Raw genomic sequence first — 13,189 nt, 5'->3', positions numbered from 1 at the left:
CATACCATCTTGTTGTTCACTAAGTCCTATTCAAAAAGAAGATATGGGGGACACCTGGGTGGCTCAGTCAGTTAAGCGGCTGCCTTCAGCTCAGGTCATGATCCCAGGGTCCTAGGATCGAGTCTTGCATCAGGCTTCTTGCTCCGCAGAGAGCCTGCTTCTCTCTCTGACTCTGCCTGCTTGTGCTCTCTCTCTTTCTGAGAAAGAAAGAAATAAAATTAAAAAAAAAAAAAAAGAAGAAGATATAGTTCTTATAAAAGGTGTAATTAGTTGAGTTGGTCTCCAACCTGGGGGTAAATGAGTCAATGAAAACAAGCTGCATATCATCTATTAACAGCCTTACTAGAGATGGACCAGTCAGAAACAGTGTGATTCTGATTCCCAGAAAAGGAGACACACACACACACATACATAGACATGTACACAGATCTAAGACCCCATCTACAGAGGGAGAGTTGCAGACAATAGTTTGCTTATTTAGGAACTGATTCTTGATACCAAGCTGTACCCAGAGGCTTTGTGGTATTATCTAGACTCACTTCCAAGTGTAGGATGCATGGGGGAAATCCCCATCTATTCATTGGCTGTTGTGAAAACTTCAGCAAATTACTTAGTCCCTCTAGCCATCAATTATCTCATTCATAAAATGGAAATAACAATAGTTCCCGCTTCATAAGTTTGCTACATGGAAGAGAATTTAGAATACTACCTGGAACAGAATAAGCACACAATAACCAATATTAGTGTTATATCATGGCATAAACACTCTGAATTTCACAAATGAAAAAATATGGTAAAACAGATGATAGAGTGGAAGCCATATACACTTAGGAGTGAGGCATACATTAAATTTTTGCTTTTTTTTTCCAATTTATTTATTTTCAGAAAAACATTATTCATTATTTTTTCACCACACAGTGCTCCATGCAAGCTGTGCCCTCTATAATACCCACCACCTGGTACCCCAACCTCCCACCCCCCGGCCACTTCAAACCCCTCAGATTGTTTTTCAGAGTCCATAGTCTCTCATGGTTCACCTCCCCTTCCAATTTACCCAACAACCACTTACCCCATTAAAAATCAGTAACATTGCTTCTATAAAGCAATGTTAACAATACTGATCTTAATAGATAATTTTACAAATAAATACAAATATATTTATGTCAATGGATATGTAAGTATTCTGGAAATATATGATAGAAATAATATTACAACATAAGATTATAGGACAAATATTATTTGTTTTACTTACTGAAAGTAGATTCTATAGCCTATTGCAAACTTCTTTGGAAAAAATTATATCTTAAATATGTAGTCAAATCCTTAATGGCACAATTTGGTTGTTATATGTTAGTATTATTTTACGATTTAGCTTGATCATAAATGAAATATTTTAAGGAAAATGTCTATACACATATATAATTGTAGCACTGTACATTTTAGAACTGTAGTCACATTATAATCCTTGGTATGGAGATCCATTTCTTCTCATAAACAAGAGCTAGACATTTTTACTTAAATTCATGGGAACATATTTAACTAGAGAAATTACTTTGAGAATATTTTTACACAAGGCATATAAGAGCTTTTCATTGATAAAAATTAATATGGTATAAATGAGCATATCCCCAAGTGCATATGGTGATAAAGGACAAATTTACATTAATTTTTGGAGATAGGTAAAAGGCATGTATCATTTACTTTCCACATAGTTCATTACATAGAAATACAAATATTAATTTAAAACAGTAACACCTTTCTACATATTTCCTGAATATACCTAAAAGAGCAATGAAATTTTTTGACCTCTTTTTTAAAAGTGTAAGTCATATTGTTTGCAGGTATGCAGCAGTACGCTCAAAGTACACACATATATTAATCTCAAATACCCAAAGAGTATTTAATTCGCATCCTTTATCTTATCACTGAAAATGTGATAAGCTAGGCAGTTATATTTTGATCATATATGTTTTGGTTGGGCTTTTTCCTTTTATTTTTAAATCAGTAGGTATAGGAATCTGGAGAATAATGGGTCACTGACCATGTGGGAAGATGAATTTCTTTCTTTCTTCTTTTTTAATATAGAATATGATAGAACCACTAGCCTCTCACCATCAAAGTGTTGTCAGATCAATTACATCTTGCCTATGCTTCCCTCCCATGACTAAAATACTTAGTACCTGTTCTTTTCCTCTTTTAATTATATATATGTGTGTATATATATATACACATACACACACTCATATATGAATCTGAGGCACAGTGAATATATATGAAATATATATGTATATATTTCACAATTAAAATCATGAAAGGTGTTACCCTGCATAGATAAATTTCAAGTAAACATTTTCCAAACTCAAATATATGATTTTTATCCTCATCAAAGAGCAAAATGTCCTCTAAGAGCCTAAATACAAGGAGAAAAACCTCATTAATCATATAGAATTCCCTCACTGTTCACAACCCCCTAGGGAGCTTCCCAGGTATCATCTGAAACCTACTCCTGTGGGCAAAGGACAGAGAGAGATGGAAGAAAGAGGCAGGGCACTCCAGATCAGTAGGAAGATGGCAGTTATAATGAATGAGGGAATTTACAAGGCTTGTCTTGGGGTCTGTCTGCAAGATGAGTAGATTCCCACACTTCTGTCAAATCCTAAACGTTTAGATAGAGGACTTTACTGGATTCAGTTATATATACTGTCCAGAGGGTCTCAGTAACACATTTCCATCTCAAGGCTATGTCCTTGGGACAGCCCCTGAGAACAGAGAAGGTAAGCAGTACACATCTCTCTAGCTGCACTAGAAGCTGATGCCACAGCAACAGACAGACACATGTAAGAGGAAACACAGGTTAAGACAATAATTAGCCAGGGGTGCCTGGGTGGCTCATTGGTTAAGTGTTTGACTCTTGGTTTCAGCTCAGGTCATGATTTCAGGCTCTTGAGATCAAGCCCCTGTTTAAGATTCTCTCTCTCTCCCTTTCCTTAGCCCTCCCCCACTCTCTCTCTCTCTCTCTCAAAAAACAAAAAAAGACAATATCATCCAAATTTATGAAAACAGTTTCCTCAAAAATGGAAAATTACTGGAACTGTTCATCTACTACGTCCCCTACCCTGAGAGCTGGCTCATTCAGGACATTCGCTTATATCCTCATGTGATTTAAAAATGACAATAGACTCATCAAGTATAAACACACACCATCCTAATTGGATAACTGCACAGGTGTCTCTTTGAGAAACATTAATAATGTCCAAGGCTATTCTATTTTGGAGGGCAGCTTTTCTTGTTAGAGACGTTTCAGTGTTCTGTAAGGATAGGCTCTGTTGGCTGTCATTAAAAGTTTGCAGGGTGAATTTAAAGGATCTCCAGGCCAATGGAAGGAACAAAGAGAGCAGCCAAATGATTGTACCAGTGGTAAATAGAACATGCCCCCCCGGCCTTGAGGAGAGAGAAGTTAGCTTTAGGAATTTGATCTAGTTGTGTATACCATGCATGTTGGTCAGGGAGGCTGCCCTGGCAGGTGTGAAGAGATGGGACAAGGTATGTCAGACCAGAACTTTCATCTCTCTCCTCTTCATATGGTGCATGCTCCATTATCAGTATAGTGCATTTTTAAAAGGTCAAACTTGCAGCAGGACAATGAAATCCCAATAAAAATTGGGTAGTTCTTCCTCATCAAGGGGTGTAAAGTAATTCACACATCCCAGCAAAACATTCCATGCAAATTCCACTAGATAACGCCTTTCTCAGGCATTATGGGGCTTGGCATTCTGAACAGCATAGTTTATTGATCCTTTATGAGAGTCTGAGCAATGGCAGTTTCCTGCAATTTCCATACTGTAATGGTGTTGGATGCCTCAGCAGGGGTACCCAATCTGGCATATGAGGCAACAGCCCTATTGGCTGAGAATTCAAATATATTAAAGCCTGTGACAGTACGTTAGTCCACCTACCACAGAAGGTTTTATATATTACTAACTTAGTATTTTCTTTTCTACCAGTTCTGGTGCATGTCGGTTATAGGGAAGATGGACCATGCATTCAAATGTCACCTTCTTATGCCTAGTCTTATGTATCATGACTTTTGAAATGTGACCCTAGATCACTACCATTTAACAAGGGTATCCAGCCATATTTAGAACCTCATTCAGGGCCAATGTAATCAATTTGCTATTCCTTCCCTGGTAGGGAATTCCAATGAATGGGAATTCCTTTGGTAGTTGCCTTGGATGTGTTTAGAACATACATGACCTGCTGTTACTGCATTAAGCAAGTTACTATATTTCAAGGGCAATCCAGGATCCTTGGCAGTATGCCATCCCACCAGGGTATTATGGTCGCTGCTCTTATGTATGCATCTTCTGTATCTACTGAAGGGGCAGTGCTAGGGCTTGTACCTGAACTAGAACAGCAGCTTCTTGGTTGTCAGGGGCTGTCGATGCCTTATGAGGTGGGAAGTGGAAGGCAGTGAGGATTGCCTTGAAGGCTCTTGAAGGTGAGCCCCCATGTCTCTTCACACATCCTGATCCCACAAGGGCCCAGTCATGAATTATCCCTCAGCTCCCAATAGTCCAAACTGTAAGGTTAATTCCTTTAGAGCAACCCAACTGTCAGTGCAAAGGGTTGGTGGCCAGAGCTAATAAATAATTGCCAGCCAAACTACTCTGTGTTCATTCCATTGACTGCTGTTTCATTCTTTCCTGAAATCATCCATCTGAGCTGCACTGTGCATTACCAGGAGCTATTGTCCAATGACAGCATATCATACACATATCTTCTCCCTTCCAAAACTGGCACCCAAATCCTAGGGTCACTCTCCCCTTCTGTTGTCTTTGCCCCAGTGCCTGACCATGACTTCCATAGTCATAGGCATAGCTCAGTTAAATGAGAGCCCGGTTTGGGGGTTGTTCAGAGCTTGAATCTGTTTCACTAGTATTTTTGCCTTCTCAAAGATGGCCTGCTGTTCTTATCCCTAGTCCCACAGGTCCCCTTTCTTTACCAGGTGGCATAAGGGCGGAGGCATCATGCTGGGTAGGGAATAAAAGTCTTCTAAAACCTTAGAATCTCCATAAAGGCCTGCATCTCCTTCACATTTTAAAGGTTGGATAAGCTTTCATTCATCAAAGAAAGTTTATGGGACAACATGGGTCTTGCCTGACAGAATGTCTCCCGAAACCTTATGGCAGGGCCTGGACCTTAAATTTTCTTTGATTTCACCCCCTATCTTTTCCCTCACAGATGGTCTAGCAAAGTCCTGCAGCATATGCAAGTCTTCAATGTGAACATTATATCATCAATGTAATGGGTACATTTTATTGATCTGGGGAAAAAGAATAGGACAGATCTCAGGCTACCAGCTTATAACATATTGTGGGACTATGCTGGTAGTTTTGGGAATCACTTTGTTATTGTCTCTCCTACAAGATGACAGATTGATCTTGGTTTTTAGAAACTTGTAATTATCAAAGACTTTTCCATGATTCTCCTTGAAGATGAACCACATTCACAGAAACACTTTTTGCCAAAGCATCAGAGTAAAATAATAACTGTCTGCAAATGACAAAATACTAAAAAAATGGCCATGGTTAAAAACATGATGAGAATTTATTACAATGCAAATGACAAGGCAATTTGGTTACTTCTGCAAAATACATTTTTTTAAAAAAGATTTTATTTACTTATTTGAGAGAGAGTGAGTGAGAGAGAGCATGAGAGAGGAGAAGGTCAGAGGGAGCTGGGAGCCTGATGCAGGACTCAATCCCGGAACTCCCAGGTTCCAGATCCCAGTTCCAGATCCCTGGAACTCCACCCAGGCGCCCCTGCAACACACATTTTGAAATTATGACTGATAAGCTTATATCACAACATGTCAGATTTTTAGGAATTTTACAAAAATGAAATGAAATGAGTACAGCCTCTGGGTCAACTGGTGGTCATGTTTTCTCAATGACCTTCCCCACACAGATTAAATACAAAAGGATGAATAACGCAGTTTCTAACTAAACAAATATGTTTTGGAAAACATATGTATTTAGACATTAAGGTAGCGAGCTAATGATAGAGAAACAAATGATAATAGAACAAATAGCCATGACTCATGGTAATGCTATTGAAAAGACTTATAATAATATACAAAGTTTAGATAGAAACACATGAATCCACAAAAGCACACAAAATTACTGATCATATTAAACTAAAACAACAGTGTTTCTGTGTCTTAGCTCAGAGGAAACTAGAGACAACCATGCCTCTAGAAATTTAGGAAGCAGGAGGTTATTGCTTGCATGCATTGGGAAAGGGAGAAGTTCACCTAGGGGGAAAATTTGTAGTACATGTAACTTTTTAAAGAATAGTTAGTAGAGCCAGAGATTTCCATGAAGGCTAGTCTAACTTATATAAACTATCATTTATGAAACCAGAGTGGGAACTCCTCTAAGACTGATAAATCACTTACCACAGTTTGTTCTTTTTAACCAAAAAGTAGTGTTTAAAGTGGAAGAGAGCAATTGCCATCGGGGAATTTTACTGCATTCTTCAGCAGTAATGAAAAATATATAGAAATATGGCTGTGACTTCGGGGAATGGAAATATTCGTATAAGTTTTTCCCAAAACTATTTCAGAAAACAGAAAACCAAACAAATGCTGTACCAAAAAAAAAAAAAAATTTAAAAAATGGGAAGCATAGCATAGTAGGTTTTTTAAATGAATCATGAGATTTATGGGTATATTAAAGACTTACATTCTACAGCAGAGATTTCTGTTATAAGTTATTTAAATAATTTTTCCCAAGCTTATTTGACCATGGAATACATGATCTATGTTCATCTTTATAAGCAAGCAAAAATAGTATTTTGTGCACCATCATTATAGAGAACATATTTTGGGGAAAAACTGTCAAAACAATAGAGCTTCATTAAATACAATGATGACTATTTCTGGGGCCAGCGATTAATTAACAATAGGCATACACAAAATAGATGGTAGATGATTCCTTATTTCACAAACTTTAGTCTATCCTTAAATTATATTCCTGTTCACAGTTAAGAAAATCACATGAAAGAATTTTAGCAGCACCTAGAGCAGAAATTTCTTTTTTTCCCTTGTGGTTTTCCTGAGGAGTAATTATCAGCTAGCTAATGAGAATTATTACTTTATGGCATGATTATTCTATTTTTGTAAAATATTTACTTATCAACTTTATTGAGGCAAATTTACATACAAAACTGTGCTCACAAGTTTTAACAGATGTGTACATTAAGGCGTCCACTGCTACAATCAAGATAAAGTTTTCAGTATCCCCAAAGGTCCTTTTAGATCCTCATGAAATAAATCCCATTTACAACCCAGTACCAGTTAATCACTGACTAGAAAAAACAACAACAACATTAAACATAAGATTAAAGATATGAAGTTCAGCCAATAAGTCATATGTATTCATGGTCTGTATCTATTACAATGACAAAAATAAATAAAGTGATGTAAACACTGGCAAAGTGTCATGTCAATTTCTATGGAGACTTGCATAGGATATCAGTCTCAGGATTTCTGGGTCGATGAGGATGATTTCTTCATTTTCATAGACTGAAAATTTGTCTAAAATTGGAATCTCTAACTTTGTACACTCTTCCATTTGGAGTATATTTTTCTCTTTATGTCTGGGAAGGACAGGATCCAGGCAGAAAGATTTTCAGGAAAAAAAAGTCAATTACATGCTAAAACGACAAACAAACTTGGCTATGAAATTTAGAAATTTTATGCAATGGCAAAGCAGGAATATACTAAAGTTTCTATAATGGGGGCTGAGTAGATGAAGCATTTATGCATGCTAAAGTTACTTGAAGGTTAAATAACAATTTCCTTCTCTTTTTGTTAAAATAATTTAGGCTATTTGTGCTTTTTGCTTTATTGTTTTGTTTTTCTTTTCCACATAAAGAAATTTTAACTACAAACTGCCTCTGTATACATTTTAGGTAATCTAAATATTACACATCTCCCTAAATGTCATTATCACTTATCAGTCTGGAATCAGGTGTTATTTATACATTTGGCTATGATCCTCTTCAGTTTCCAATGACTATAATTTCTTTGACTTTTGATTGTTTTGGTTTTCTTACCTGTTCATAATGTACATTATGACCATTATTATACATACATAAATTATTACATTTAACTGAGGAAAACAATTCACCTTGATTTTCTCCTCAGCTCATACCAGCATAGTACATATTATTTGACCACCAAATATAAACTAATTTCAAATATAATGGTGGCATCAACTACTGTAAGGAGGTAGATAACCCTTCAGTTATATTAGGTTTGTGCCTTCACTAATTATATCTCAGGTAAAGAATTTACTGTTGGGCAGAACTCTACTGTTCTTGAGCATAAAGCCCAAGTGAGGGAGTTATCTCTGTTTGAGATAACACATCTTAAAAGTGATGAGCACACAATTGCCGAAAAGGGAAAATGCTAATGAAAATAATGCAAAAGCAAGTAACTTTTAGAGCAAATTACTGACATTTTTGAATTTTGAATCAAAAGACAATTTTGATTGCTGGAAATGCATCCCACTAAATTCTATGCCTAAGCATATTTAAGAAAACAATAGGAGATTGCTTAGAATATGAAAACAAAAACTACACAACTGATATATTTGTAGTCACAAAATGCATTTTTTCCCTCAAAAGAATGAAATGTTTATATTTGCTTAAATTTATATGAAATGGAAAAACAGTGTGTGGAGGAATACATCAAAATTTGAACATTTGCTATTAACAGGAAATGACATTTGTGAGGTGAAAGATTAAAATCTTTAAGAATAAACTTTTGATTTAGAAGTTTTCTTTTTATGGAAAGTTGTAATAATAGTACAAATATTTCCCATAAATCTCACATCTAGTTTTCCCTACATTAACATATTACATTAGTATGGTAATTTGGCACAACTAATGAATTAATTTTGATACATTATTATTAACTAAGCTTTGTACTTCACTCAGAGGCCCTTAGTTTTAACTAATGTCATTTTTCTCTGCCAGCATTGCTTCCAAGGTAGAAATAAATATTTCTATATGGATCCATCTGTGTCTGCACTGAGCTAACTATGAGTTCACATTATCTGGAACTCCAATCCATTAACATATGGATCATTCTAGCTTTTTCACTTTGCCTGTCTGAAACTTCCCACTCCAACAGTGAAAGCCTGGCTTCTAACATCTGCCATCCATTTATTTCATTGTTGAATTCTACTATATGTGTATAACGGTTTCAGAACTGTTAACCTAAATCCCCATAGTAAAACAACTTTATCAAATATGATACGATGACTGTGCATAGTTTCATGTATTTTAAGTCTTACAGTCTCTATTCATTTTTAGTTACTACCCCTTTTATGTTTGATTATTTCATACATTCATAACATATTTAGATTTGTTTTGTCTGCATTCCATCCTGTGCCCAGACCTTCTAAATGATTTCTAAAATTTGCATACACTAAAGTTTACTCTTTGGAATGTAAAGTTCAATGAGTTTGAAATGCAAAGTATCATGAATTCGCCATTCTAGAACTATACAATATAGTTTGTCACCCTAAGAATCCTGTGTGTTTCATCTATTCAAACCTCACCTCAACTTAAGCAACTGATTTTTTTGTTGTTGTAAAATCATTTTAATTCTGTTCTCTCTGTGATGATCCCCATCACAATACTGAGCCTATAATTTTGGTCATCAAAATATACATCTGTGTCACCTTTATAAAAAAAACAAATTTGCTCTCCTTTTCCAACAGTATAAAAAATTATAAATATTTATACCATTGTTCCATTTCAACACTGAAACTCAAGGGGTCCATGCCCCAAGGAGGGTGGGCCAGCATGGGGTATGCTCTCAGGGGAGCCCCTTAAACCTGTGAGTGTAGGACATTGTGGGGGAGACAGTTAAGACTGAGGGTCACCCACCTTCGGGAGCCCCAGCATTAAAGGCAGATAAAAAACAAAACTTTGGTCCAAAATTTACAGGAGAACAGGAAACCTTAAAAGTTTAAGAGCACATGTCCAGGGTACCTGGGAAGCTCAGTCAGTTAAGAGACCAATTCTTGATTTAGTGTCAACTCATGATCTCAGTCAGAGTCCTGATCTCAAGGTCCTGAGATGGAGCCTCAAGTTGGGCTCCATACTCAGCTGGGAGTCTGTTGTGGATTCTCTCTCTCCTTCTGCTCCTCCCCTTCCTCTTAATCTCTCTCCCCCAAATAAATAAATAAATAAATAAATAAATCTGTCTTTAAGAGTGCATGTCCCCTGGACAGAGAACAGGCTAAGTGTGAGTACGGCATCTGGAGGTATCAGACAAATTCAACATTCATCCTTCCAACTATGAACCATCTATTGTCTTGAACATTTTATCTTTTCTAGGATGTTGTATAGATTGAATCATGTAGTATTTAGCTCTTTCATGCTAGTTCCTTTCACTTAGAAATATGCATTTAAAATTTATCCATGCATATCTTTTTGTGCCTTGAAAGTTCATTTCTTTTTATCCACTTCTTTTTATATTCCATTGTATGGATGTAGCACGGTTTCCAGTTTGTGTACCATTCTTTGTGGAGGACATTTTGGTAATGACAAATGACACTGAGTGTGTTTTCACATACCTATCTTCCATCTGTATATCTTTTTTGGTAAAATATCTATTCAGACGTTTCACCCATTATTAAGTTGCATTTTTTCATAGTTGAGTTTTTTTTTGTTTTTTTTTCCAATTTATTTATTTTCAGAAAAACAGTATTCATTATTTTTTCACCACACCCAGTGCTCCATGCAAGCCGTGCCCTCTATAATACCCACCACCTGGTACCCCACATAGTTGAGTTTTAAGCCTTCTTTGTATATTTTGGATATAATCCTTTACCACATATATTTTGCAAATATTTTCTCTCAGTCTGATCTTGTCTTTTCATTTTCTTAACAGACTTTCACAGAGCAAAACTGTTTACTTTTAGATTATTAACATTTTTAAATTAAAATTCTGCATTGTTGGATTCTTATCTTCATTATGTGTGTTATCTTTATTATATGTGTTATCTTTGTTAATTTAAAATGAAGCCTAAAATAAATGTTTAGAATTGCTTTCCCAAATATTTTAGTTCTAAATTATATTTGTGTTTATTTTTGTATATGATTTTATTGTATTTTTGTAACTAATGCTTACAAAATGACTAAAGAGTCACTTAGTTGATGTTTGCTTATGAATTCTCTTATCTTTCTTGTCAAGAACAGAAGCTTCATATCCAACAACATTACCTTCAAATTTTTATATTCCCAATGTACACATTCAAAACAGATATTAATGTTTTTAATAAAAACTGAATAAAATTTATTAAATATTGTTTTTCTAGTTGGTACAACAAAATTTCAAAAATACTGGTCATAGAGTATTTCTAAATAGACTTTTGGCATTGAAAACTTCATAAATTTCAATTAGTAGCACTTAAAATTCTCTATTTCTAACCACTATAAAATAGTTTTGATAGTTTCAATTACAGAAAATATATAATGCCTCAAAATGAGATATGGAAAGTTTTCATCATTCAGTAGAAATATATTCAGTAATTAGAGTTTTCAAATGGATTTTTTCATTATGTTCAGTGAGCCAGCTATAGTACATCATGAGTTTTTGAGGTAGTATTCAATAATTCATGCGCTGCGTATATCACCCAGTGCTCATTACCACACATGCCCTCCTTACTACCCAATCACCTTGTTCAAATAAATTTTTCGAACTATAGCAATCCATGTTGAAAAGCCCATTGTCAGTTTTCACGCTAGCTTTAAAAAAAAAAATGAAAACTTAAAATTATCTGTTCAGATTACCTTATTTTCAAAATCTCAGATATATCTTTGTGTCCTAAAAGCAGCATTTAAACACAATCCTTTTATTCTAGACCTTTATAGATTTCCTCTGTGTGTATGATTAAGGTGCATGAGTATGAGAGGTGAGAGACTTCTAGTAAATATAATTAACTGTGCTTGACAAACCTTGAAGAGTCTGAAAGTGTCACAGTGCTGTAACCTCAGGTTGTAATTCTGACATCACAAATGTTTCCTGGGAGAGAGCAAGAGAGTGAGCAGTCATATATACAGAAATTATAGGAAGCAATTGAAGGCTAGACTGAACTCTTCGCTGAAGTGATAAAAAGCCTTTACTGGTGAATTTTTATATGCTTCAGTTACTTACATTTCAATTACACTTTCTCTAATACCAGATCTCCTCCTCATCCTGTTAAACACACATTCAATAGCTGTCCTTTTCTTATTAACTATGCACTGGAAAAAGCAAAATATTTTCTCAAGGTCCTGTAGAGGTAAGAGGATTGATGGTAGACATAAGTGATACTAACATTTGGGAGAGTACTGCAAATCAGTCATGGACACATACAAATACTGAGTAGCTATCACTGCTATGGGAAAGTTATTTTGAATAATTTCTCAAGTAAATAGTTGTATCAGTTAAGAATAAGCAAAGTTTTGGGGCGCCTGGGTGGCTCAGTGGGTTAAGCCGCTGCCTTCGGCTCAGGTCATGATCTCAGGGTCCTGGGATCGAGTCCCGCATCGGGCTCTCTGCTCAGCAGGGAGCCTGCTTCCCTCTCTCTCTCTCTGCCTGCCTCTCCATCTACTTGTGATTTCTCTCTGTCAAATAAATAAATAAAATCTTTAAAAAAAAAAAAAAAAAAAGAATAAGCAAAGTTTTGTCCAAAGCTCATTGCCCTGCAAAACAACTTAAAATAAACCTAGAAAGATCACAGTGATGTTCTGAAAATATTAAGAAACCAAGCTTAGAGACTGTGGACTCTGAGAAACAAACTGAGAAGGTGGGGGAGGGTGAGCCTGGTCGTGGGTATTAAGGAGGGCACGTATTGCATAGAGCACTGGGTATTATGTGTAAATAATCTTGGAACACTACATCAAAAACTAAAGTTGTATTGTATGGTGAATAACATAACACACACATACATACACACACACAAAAGAAACTATACTTACTTGGTTAAATTGTCATTGATTTCAAGTTTCTTAGTGTATACCATTTGATTATTTTTATTATTTAAATTATAAGGTGTTACCTAATTTATATATCTGTGAAGTGTGACCACTCATAGTACACCCTTAGGAACACATTCTCTACCTATTC

Source organism: Neovison vison, chromosome 2, assembly GCF_020171115.1.
Source record: "Neovison vison isolate M4711 chromosome 2, ASM_NN_V1, whole genome shotgun sequence".
Lineage (NCBI taxonomy): Eukaryota > Metazoa > Chordata > Mammalia > Carnivora > Mustelidae > Neogale > Neogale vison.
The sequence above is the reverse complement of the archived record's forward strand: the minus strand, read 5'-3'. Positions refer to the sequence as shown.